The sequence below is a fragment of the Apodemus sylvaticus genome, chromosome 12, assembly GCF_947179515.1.
Source record: "Apodemus sylvaticus chromosome 12, mApoSyl1.1, whole genome shotgun sequence".
In the NCBI taxonomy this organism is placed as follows: domain Eukaryota; kingdom Metazoa; phylum Chordata; class Mammalia; order Rodentia; family Muridae; genus Apodemus; species Apodemus sylvaticus.
In genome coordinates, this window is record NC_067483.1 from 68,158,505 (window position 1) to 68,169,558 (window position 11,054).

General features: G+C 43.5%; 1 protein-coding gene across 9 annotated transcripts in view; it reads right to left on the bottom strand.

Moving 5' to 3' along the window:
- The window catches only part of Rabgap1l (RAB GTPase activating protein 1 like), a 622,756-nt gene extending 615,543 nt beyond the window's left edge, over nucleotides 1–7,213 (bottom strand). For 3 of the 9 annotated variants that reach the window (XM_052199896.1, XM_052199898.1, XM_052199891.1), the window contains exon 1: nucleotides 6,818–6,909. The gene's annotated coding sequence lies outside the window, so the exon portion shown is untranslated. Of the gene's footprint in view, nucleotides 1–6,817; nucleotides 6,910–7,191 lie in introns of those variants that run through there. The other 6 variants (XM_052199890.1, XM_052199899.1, XM_052199897.1 and 3 more) reach the window with 4 other exon arrangements.
- Between the last annotated feature and the right edge of the window lie 3,841 nt (nucleotides 7,214–11,054).

Genomic DNA, 11,054 nt, shown 5'->3' on the forward strand with positions numbered 1-11,054 from the left:
TTTATTCGATATATTTTTTATTTACATTTCAAATGATTTCCCCTTTTCTAGACCCCCACTCCCCGAAAGTCCCATAAGCCCCCTTCTCTTCCCCTGTCCTCCCTCCCACCCACCCCTTCCCACTTCCCCGTTCTGGTTTTGCTGAATACTGCTTCACTGAGTCTTTCCAGAACAAGGGGCCACTCCTCCTTTCTTCTTGTACCTCATTTGATGTGTGGATTATGTTTTGGGTATTCCAGTTTTCTAGGTTAATATCCACTTATTAGTGAGTGCATACCATGATTCACTTTTTGAGTCTGGGTTACCTCACTTAGTATGATGTTCTCTAGCTCCATCCATTTGCTTAAGAATTTCATGAATTCATTGTTTCTTTTTTTTTTAATTTTTTATTCGATATAATTTATTTACATTTCAAATGATTTCCCCTTTTCTAGCCCCCCGCTCCCCGAAAGTCCCGTAAGCCCCCTTCTCTTCCCCTGTCCTCCCACCCACCCCTTCCCACTTCCCCGTTCTGGTTTTGCCGAATACTGTTTCACTGAGTCTTTCCAGAACCAGGGGCCACTCCTCCTTTCTTCTTGTACCTCATTTGATGTGTGGATTATGTTTTGGGTATTCCAGTTTTCTAAGTTAATATCCACTTATTAGTGAGTGCATACCATGATTCACCTTTTGAGTCTGGGTTACCTCACTTAGTATGATGTTCTCCAGCTCCATCCATTTGCCTAAGAATTTCATGAATTCATTGTTTCTAATGGCTGAATAGTACTCCATTGTGTAGATATACCACATTTTTTGCATCCACTCTTCTGTTGAGGGATACCTGGGTTCTTTCCAGCATCTGGCAATTATAAATAGGGCTGCTATGAACATAGTAGAGCATGTATCCTTATTACCTGCTGGGGAATCCTCTGGGTATATGCCCAGGAGTGGTATAGCAGGATCTTCTGGAAGCGAGGTGCCCAGTTTTCGGAGGAACCGCCAGACTGATTTCCAGAGTGGTTTTACCAATTTGCAACCCCACCAGCAGTGAAGGAGTGTTCCTCTTTCTCCACATCCTCTCCAACACCTGCTGTCTCCTGAATTTTTAATCTTAGCCATTCTGACTGTACACCTAGGTTCTTAACCTAGGCTCTGAGGGTGACTGTCACATAGCTCTTTCATTACTCTTGCCTGCACATACCTCGGCCCGGCTGATCTCCATAGCTCGTGGCCCAGTAAGGCCCTTCTCTCCAAACTAGTCATCTTATTTCCACAAGTTCAAATACTACCTGTTCTTTTAAGCACAGTTGAAAGGTCTTGTTCCCCTATCCTTACAACTACAGTAACCTTTCCCACCTCCCCAATCTCTTTACCACTCATTACTTTCTGCCATGCATTATCTGTGTTCCCGTATTCAATCTTCCACATAAACATGAAGGCTTCAAGGTCAAGGACCAAGCCTCTTTCATCTCTATCCAGACTGCCTAAGAGAATACTGGAACTGAATTAAATGAGCAGCTTGGGTCAGGAAAGAACAGAAGCTCCCTGGCTGACCAGGTAGAGTAATGATGCATGTCTGTGATCTTAGCACTTGAGAGGTAAGTGGGGCTATGTGAAAGTCTGTCTCTATGAGGTAGACAAACACAGAAATAGGAAAATCCAACACAGAACCCTGACTTTGCCAATAACTACCCATATGATTTTGGATTTTAGATTTTTGTATATTCATCTGCAGGTTAGAAAAATATGCTCAACTAGTTTGTATGTCTGTGTCCATTCACTTGTTTTGGATGTTTGTGGAGGTGTTGCTTGTTTTAAAAGAGACTGGTAATCTTTACCTGAGTATAAAATTAATTGGAAAGTTAAATCTTAGCATCTTCTCATAAATGGCATGAAAAGAACATTACAAAGTGTTTATAGCCAGTAATGTGCTTTACATTTAACAACTGGCTACAGTAAAAAGCTCCAAATATACTATTTTCTGGCTGCCCGTAGTATAAATAATCCTGCTAGGACCACTCAAACAACACTATAACAGTATCACTGAACACAGAGCTAGGTAGAAAGAGATATGTGTAATTGCTGTTCCAAGTCAGCAGCCAATCAGCACTGCCCTGAAAAGATAAGGAATATGTCACAAAACTGTTATTGAGAGAGAGAGAGAGAGAGAGAGAGAGAGAGAGAGAGAGAGAGAGAGAGAACATGCAGAAATAAGATGTTCAATATTTCATCCTGTGGAGGATAGTCAAAACAGCTTACTAAATGTTCAGTACAATGACCCCAGTATCCACGTATGCAAATCTTATTCTTGGCTATAGTCTTTTGGTCACAATTCATATCTCTTTTCAAAACAGAAAGTAACAAGACAGCTAAGACACCTACTGATATTACTGTAAGACAAATTATGGGAAGGAGGTATGTGGTTTAGAAACAATGCAGTTTAAAAAAAAAAGCAAATTTTCTATTTCTAATTTTCCCCAAAGTCTTAACACAAGCTTGCATTTTCCAATGGAACTTCTATTACTAAGAATTCTCCATTAGAATTAGTTTTTTGAACCTAATTTGCTCTTAAAGGCATGTAGTACTTGCTGAGCTTAAAATAGGCAAGGGACAGTGTAGTTCACAAACTACTGTTCAGACTTCATACTCTGGGAAAAGCAGGTTTTGTTGAAATACTTTTCTGACTTTTTACTTAAGCATGCTAAACTGGATAAGGAGCAAACAAGTTTCCTAAATGTATTTTTGGCTGTACTATGTCTATCACAACAACACTGCCTGTAGCCAGATTTTTTCATGAGTATTTATAAAAAGTGTGTTTTCTATTTTTAAGACTATTTAGAAAATAAGAAGGCTCAAGATTTCAAGCACACTGATAATCTTATCCCAAATCTAACTCTAAATCAACTAAAAATATGTCTACATGTTTCTTAGGAAAATCCCCAAAATTTATATATTTAAAAAAAAAGAAAAAGAAGAAGATAACCAAAAAATGAATCAGCATAAGCATGAAATTGCTATATTCAAACAATTGTGGCATCTTGTTGGCTGAATAAGCAATATAGAAAGTAAGTGAAATATAAAAATTAAAATGTTGAGATATAAGTCTGCTTAATTTTATTAACTCGTAGTAACTGGGATTCACTAATGTACACATACATATACCCAATTTAAATATTAACTATTTAATATAGTTAAAAGGTCAAAACTCCTGTCTACTCTTAAAAGACAGCAGTCAAGTTAAAAAACAAGTATATCAGGCTGAAGAGGTGGCCCAGGGGTTAAGAACAATTTATTTCCAGCACCCATGGCTTACAACCGCCCATAATCCAATTCTAAGGAATCCAATACCCTCTTTTGAACTCCATGGGAACCAGGAACACATGTGATATACAGACAGACATGTGAACACACACAAAATAGGCAAATCTTTTTAAAGAAGATTTTAACTAAGTTGTTTTAGATAAAAGTTTAATAAGTATGTCTTCACTCAGGTTCAACTCTGTCTTTTCTGCTTCCATTTGTCATGACAAATACCATAAGGCTAAAGGTTGACCAAGCATAGTGATGAAATCCCAGCTCTCAAGAAGCAAAGAGGATCATGAGTTCAGACTAAGTTACATATGCACTGGAACCCAGGATGGGCTATATAACAAGACCTTGTCTGAAAAAGACTAGGAAAAAAAAAAAACAATTACAAGTCCTATGTTCAGTCTTTGTATCCTCAATCCCTGGGATTGAACCATTTATATGAGACAAGAGTTATACTCTGGGTCTGGTTAATTTCAGTGTCTGATGTTTTTCTTGTTGTTCTTTTGTTTTGTTTTGTTTTGTTTTTGGCAATACATTTTATAATCAAGTTTAAAATAATGTTTAAAAGATGTTATAAACATGCAAAAACTGATTGAAACCTGTAAGGCATAGGGGCAGGGGAAGAACTCTGTGCTGGGACTCCCAAAGGCTACAGTATTAATTGACCTCAATCTCCTAAAGCCCTCATCTCCATACAACTTAAAGAACAGTGGCTGAGGGCTGGAGAGCTGGCTCAACAGTTAAGAGCACATGTTGCTCTTGCAGAGGTCCCAGCACACACATGGCAGCTCACAGCCATCTTTAACTACAGATAGAGAATGTAATGTCCTCTTCTAACCTCCAGGGGCACCAGGTACACACACGTACACACACACACACACACACCACATGCACATGCACATGCACACGCGCACACACGGTGCACATGCATGCAGGCAAGGCACTCATAAACATAAACAATAAATAAATAATAATAATGGAAAAGAAATTTTAAAAAGAAAATGGTAGGCTGAAACAGTCCCAGTTCTAGACCTCCAATGCAAGAATTTTATACACCTAACTGCTCCTCCCTTCTGAGTCAGTATGCAGAATCTGTTAATCTCTCCACTTAATATTTGTACTTGGAACTACAGAATTTCCACTTTTCACTACTCCCCCATACCTAAGACTTTCAGCCTCACTGCAGGATCTGAGAGTTCAAATAAATATACAGCGATTAAACCATTTCAAGTTTCAGGCAAAGCAAAGTTTTCCAGAAGTCACAAATTCAGAACTAATGAGCTGACAGAAATGAAAACTCTTGTTTCACTTGCTTAATAATACTCTGTAACTCAAAGATAAATACAGTTGGGCATGGTACATGTCCAGAATCCTAACGTGGAGAAGGCTGAGGCAGGAGGACTGCTGTAAGTTTAAGTTCAGTGTGGGCTACAGTGAGTTCAGGCCAGTCAGAGCTACCATATAAGACTGTCGCCACCCCCCCCCCAAAAAAAAGTAAATAAGGCTAGAGACAGCTCAATGGTTTAGGAACACTAGATGTTCCTCCAGAGGACCTGGGTTCAATTCTAAGGCCTACATGGCTGCTAAGGACTGTCTGTAACTCCAGTTCCAGGCGATCTGACGCCCTCTTCTGGCCTCCTCTGGCACCAGGCACAGAAGGGGTGCACAGACATAAATGAAGATAATGCACAAAATTAAATAAATCTTTAAAAACAAATAATTATCCCAACAAAAATAGTACAACCTTTCAAATCATTTTTTAAAAACACCCTAATGATATAAATCACGAAGGAATGATCAAACAAGCAAAACTTCTCAGAAAAAAACACAAACATAATATACAGAACTTTCCCATCAAATGTTTAAAAAAAAAAAGAAGGAAAGAAAAACGTCATAGGTCTACAGCTGTCTCTTTGCACTTGTTTGTATGTTTACTATTTCCCTCACTCATACTAGAACTTACTACCTTATTTGCAGCTTCCCAGAGCACAGATTAGGCTTTACAACGTGCTCACAGATAAACACATCTATTTCTCCCCAGATGATTCAGTATATTAGAGTACATCTTGAACTAATTTAATATGGTCATCAATCTAACTCAAAGTCTTAGCTAGCTTCCCAAGACGTACAATTTTGTAATAACATACACTACATTAAATCCATCTAGCCTTTCTTCTTTGCAACTTCAATGTCAGTTTCATACAGAGAACTCAACTAAGATAATGAATCACAGGCCAATTTCCCTTTCCAGGTAGCTTATAAACCAGTATTTTCCTCAAGTAGAATCCACTTCCAATTTGACTGTCTGTACCTCCTGATCACGATTACTGAGCATTCTACAGAAGTGCAGTGCATGACAAATGTAAACACTACTACAAGAAAAGTCTTAAGGTTTTCACGAAATTGTGTTCTCTGAAATGTGACTGTCTACCTCTTCTCAATACACAAGAAAATTTAGATGCAATAAAATCATCTAAACTTTCCAGTGACACACACACACAAAAAAAAAAAAAAAAAAAATTTCAGGCTTTGAAATCTGTTTCCAAACAGCACTAAACATGTCAAGCAAGTCCTTACCATTAAAGGTTAGCGGTTCATTTTATTTGCATAATACCATCGATTCTGAAAAACGATCGCCTAAATTTGAGACTTTTTCTGATATAGCTAACTCTGAGAAGTCCAAAGAGAATACATAAGCACCTGAACGAAACTGTCTTGAGACGACAAATGAACTCTCCACAGTTCAGCCCTCCTTGCTCCTGGCCACCTCCCCAATGGCCAGTGGCCCCTTTCCACATGCTGACGCACTGCCCAGCCCTGCACCGTTGACGATCAGAGCAAAGTACCAGCACAGTCTCAGAAACTTTGACTCAGTTATCAGGACACGGAGGACAACATGCGCGTGGGTGTGGATGGGTGTCTGTCGGGGCCCACGCGGTCTACTTTGAAGCGGGGCATTCCTTGCAGGTAGAGATCTGCCCAAAAAAACAGCCTATCCCAGACAGCAAAACCACAAGCATCGCCAGCAGGAACGGAGCAAAGTGCGCGGGGCGGAGGAAAGGGAAGAGCTAGGGGAGGACAAGGGATCCAACCGACGCTTTCAAGTGGGTAAGGAAATAACCCCGTCCACACGCCCCCCGGACCCGGGGGTGCTGAGGCTGCGAGCCCCGCAGCAGCCACGTCCTGGCCGCCGCCGGCGGGGGCGGCGGCAATGTCAGGAGGGCACAGTTGGAGGCGGCGGCCGCCCAAGCCACCACCCCGCCCCAGGTGAGGGGCGCCAACCCCGCCTCCCGCCCGGCGGCCCCACCGCGACGGGCAAGCCACACGGAGAACCCGGGGTCCGGGAGGCGGCCGACGGCGCTGAGCCCGCCGGATGCCTTCCGCCCCGGTGCTCCAGCATCCCGGTCCCGGGCCGGGCCTCGCACCCGGACCCTCTCTGAACCAGTCCGGTCCACCTCCCAACCTCCAGGACCGCGGCTCCCCGCCGTCAGGCCGCCCCCGGGCCCCCCGAAGGCCGCCTTCACCTCACCTCACGTCTCCGCGGCCGTGCCGGAACAACAACTCTGTCAGACGCCCGAGTCCCACCCGCCGCCCAGAGCTCTACGGCCGGGCCCGTCCCGTTCACTCTGCCGCCGCCGAAGCCCAGGGAGGGCGGAGGGAACGGGGCGGAGGGAGCGGAGCGGGCTGGGGAGGGGAGAAGACCGCACGGCAGGAAGAGGCGAGGGAGGGGGCGGACTGAGGAGGAGGCGGCCGGCGGGAGCGCGCGCGCCCGGCCCCTCGGCGCGGCGTGCGCGCTCCCGAGGACGGAGGCGCCTTCTCTGCCCAAGGCGGCGGCGGCGGCGCGCGCGCGTCCACAGGCCCGCCTGACCCGGCTTGGCCCCCCCGAAAGCGCCGAGTACAAACCTGGGCAGAGGGCAGAGGGCGAGCTGGAACAGCGGAGGCGCGCGAGGCCCTCCTGCACGCGTGCTCGTGCCTGCCATTCATCCCCAGTACTGACTGAGTTCTAAGTCCCTTTTGAGGAGATTCTTTCTTGACAAACCCTTTTTACATATTTCCCTTCCGTGAGGCCAGTAAGTCACCTCGGAGGACTAACTTTTCCACTGAGACTCTTTGTCCTTTGAAGGTGTGTCTCTGTTCTCGGAGTCATCCCCCTTGATTAGCTCTTCCAGACTCAGACTGCATAGGAAAGCGCTAACCCAACTGTAAAGGCAGTCCGGTTTCACCTTTTATCCTTTCGGAGAATAGATTTTGGAGGGCAGATAAACTAAAGTATCTATTTTCTGCCACAAATATTGTACTGATCTTTGAACTGTGAATTTCTTCCTTTCTAGATCAAACAGCCAGAAATAACTTGTACATTCCCTGAATCTCATGAGAACTTTTTTCTCAGGTTTATGGCACAAATATGTGTATCCTTAATCTGTGTAATATTTTAGAGATTCCAGAAAACCCTACTTCACTCATTTCTGTGTCTTTCATGATGAATGCTACCTGGCTTCTAGAAAGTATTCATTTAGTAAGTATTACTGTATGAGTTAAACGTGTCCAGAGAGTGAACCTCTAGAGAGGCTTCTTGAATTGAAAATTATCTTTTCTTTTTTTGTTGTTTTTTGTTTGTTTTGTTTTTTGGATTTGGTTTTTTCAAGACAGGGTTTCTCTGTATAGCCCTGGCTGTCCTGGAACTCACTCTGTAGACCAGGCTGGCCTCGAACTCAGAAATCCGCCTGCCTCTGCCTCCCAAATTCTGGGATTACAGGCATGCGCCACCACCACCTGACTGAAAATTATCTTTTCTTATAACAGTTCAATTGCTCTGGCATTATTGTCTACCCGGAACCAAAAGCTACTCTGAGAAATGTAACATTTGTCAAAGAACCTTCAAACCTAAGTTTCTTTTCTCGTTTTTTCTTAATGCCTACAGATGCTGGGTCATAGCAAAAGCGTTCCAACTCATTGGGGTTTCCCCTCCATGTTGGGTCCTTCCCAGAGGGTATTTTTGTTAAGCTCTGTACCCTTAGTAGACCTCCTAACCCTGAACCTGACTCAATGAATGCTTTAAGTTTGGATACCTAATGAAGTTAAGGATTTAATTAACACAAAACATCTGTTGACTTCCATGCTTGCAGAGTCTCATTGTAAATATACAAGAAGTAGAGTCTGAGCCAGGCTCTGTGAGAAAATCAGCACAAGAAAGGGCCCTAGCTTTTGCCTTCTGGTATCTTCTAAACAAAGCAAATTTATTTGACAAAGGGAACATGAATGCTTGAACTTAGCTCACTTTCTCCTATTTAATCAATTCAGGGGGCCAGGCCAAAGAAGGGTGTTACTTCACAGTTAAAGTCAGTGGCCTCACTTCAGTTAACCTAATCTAGACCATCCCTCACAGGCACACCCGGAGGCTTGTCTCCCAGATAATCCTATATCCTGTCAAACTGACAATATTAACCACTGAAGAAGGTCAGGCACATCTTTTTGGGGGGGGAAGGGGATGAAAAGGAATCTTTTGGGGACTGGGAAGAGGGTTCAGCGGTTAAGAGTGCTGACTGATCTTTCGGAGGTCCTGAGTTCAATTCCCAGCAACCACATGGTGACTCACAACCATCTGTAATGAGATCTGATGCCCTCTTCTGGTGTGTCTGAAGACAGTGAGTTACAGTGTACTCACATATAATAAACACTTGCCAGAGGGAATGGGGCTGGAGCAAGGCGGAGCCAGAGCGAGCAAGGAGGAGCCAGAGCCAGCAAGGCGGAGCCAGAGCGAGCAAGGCAGAGCAGGAAGAAAAAGAAAAGGAGTCTGTCTCTTTCTGGCTGCTGTGATGGATGGATTTAGTTATGGAAGCCACCTTCTACGGTGAAGAAAGCTAGGCTGAAGGTGAAGCTGACACATTATGAAAGAGTTCAAAATAAGCCACAAGTCTTCCCCTAGATTTAGTCATTTCCCCGAGTCAAGATTTTTTTTAGTTATTTACAATTTTAAAAATGAATTTAGCTTTTTATTATTTGTAGTCAAGTCTGAATTTTTCAATACATATTATGGAAGGAAGAGTAAATGAAATGAATAGATGCTGTATTTGATAAGATTTTAGGTCCTCATAGGAACCTGTCTACTTCCCAGAACCCTTCCCAGTCTAGGCTGTTTGTCTAATGTCTGAGAATTCATCACTGCACTTAAAAATTAAATTCTGTGCTTTATTTAAATCAGCTTCCCCTAATAAAAGCACTTCAGGACTCTAGTCAGTAACCATGTATATGTGTTTAACATGTGAGGGCTTTTTATATTTTTGTTTTGTCGTGTGTGTGTGTGTGTGTGTGCGTGCGCGCGCGCGCGCGCGCGCGTGTCTGTGTTGTGTTGTGTTATACTTAAGTATACACTAACCAAACCAAAAGAGGATGCTGGGTATCTTCTGCCGTTCTCTATCTTATTCTCTTAAGACAGTCTCTCACCGACCGAACCACAGCTCCCCCGGTTCAGCTAGGCTGTCAGGCAGCAAGTGTTAGCAGACTTCCTGTCTCCATTTCTAACCAGCACTAAGGTTGTAGGCATGCATGGCCACACCTGGATTTTTTTACATGGGTGCTGGGAATCTGACCCGAGGTTTCCATGTTTGCACCACAAATGTTCTGACCCACTGAGCCACTCCCTTGCCACTATTATATCGGTTCAGAGTTGTTTTGTTGTTGTTGTTTTTCTGACACTGGAAAGATTAGAAAAATAATCCTGGCGACCCAGGTTGTGGTGCATACCTTGAAGCACTTGGAGGCAGTGGCTGAGTTCAAGGCCAGTCTGGTCTACTGAGTTCCAGGACAGCCAGGGATACAAGGGAAAACCTCTCTCTACCCCCACCCCACACACACACAAAGCGAGGAGGGAGGGAGGGAGGAAGGGAGGAAGGGAGGGAGGGAGGGAGGGAAAGAAGGGAGAGAGGGAGGGAAAGAAGGGAGAGAGGGAGGGAAAGAAGGGAGAGAGGGAGGGAAAGAAGGGAGAGAGGGAGGGAGGGAAGGAAGGAAGGAAGGAAGGAAGGAAGGAAGGAAGGAAGGAAGGAAGGAAGGAAGGAAGGAAGGAAGGAAGGAAGGAAAGAGAAAAATGGAACTGGCTACCTGAAGAAAGGAGAAACAAGAGGTAGCAAAACATACAGTATAGGCAGAAAAACTTTCTTCCTTCCTTTTTATTTAAAGCTGAAGTTCAAAGACATCTAGATAAATCATACTAAGTCTATACTAAAGTCATCCTTTAAGACAGAATAAGAGCACACTCAACCATCCAGGTATGGAGGCAAGAGGCAAGAAGATCACACGTTCATGACTAGCCTAGAATACAAAGTGAGTTCCAGGGCTCCTTGGGCTACAATGTGAGAATCTGTCTCAAAAAAGGAAGGGAGGGAGGGAAAGAAGATGAGGAAGAAGACAATGACCTCCACTATCAATAATGACAACCAAACATGGTCAACAAGCAATATGTTTATGGAAATCAGAAAATGTTCTCAATCACAAGAGAGGGAGGCAGAGTGTAAATGTTTCTTGAAGACTGACTTACTATTTTTACTAATAAGAAATAAAGATGATAGCTATCCATGTCCGAAATTCATCTCACTATTAGACTGCTTTTCTCTGTCTGCAGTAGTGACTCTCTTTAGTAACAAAATCACTCTGGAAGGAAGGGGACATGGGGGAGTTATGTCTACTCAGCCCCTAAGAGATGACCAACCTCTGAGATAGTACCCCTGGCTTCTTTTGTACCATAAAATTGTTTCAGTATATAAGAGTAG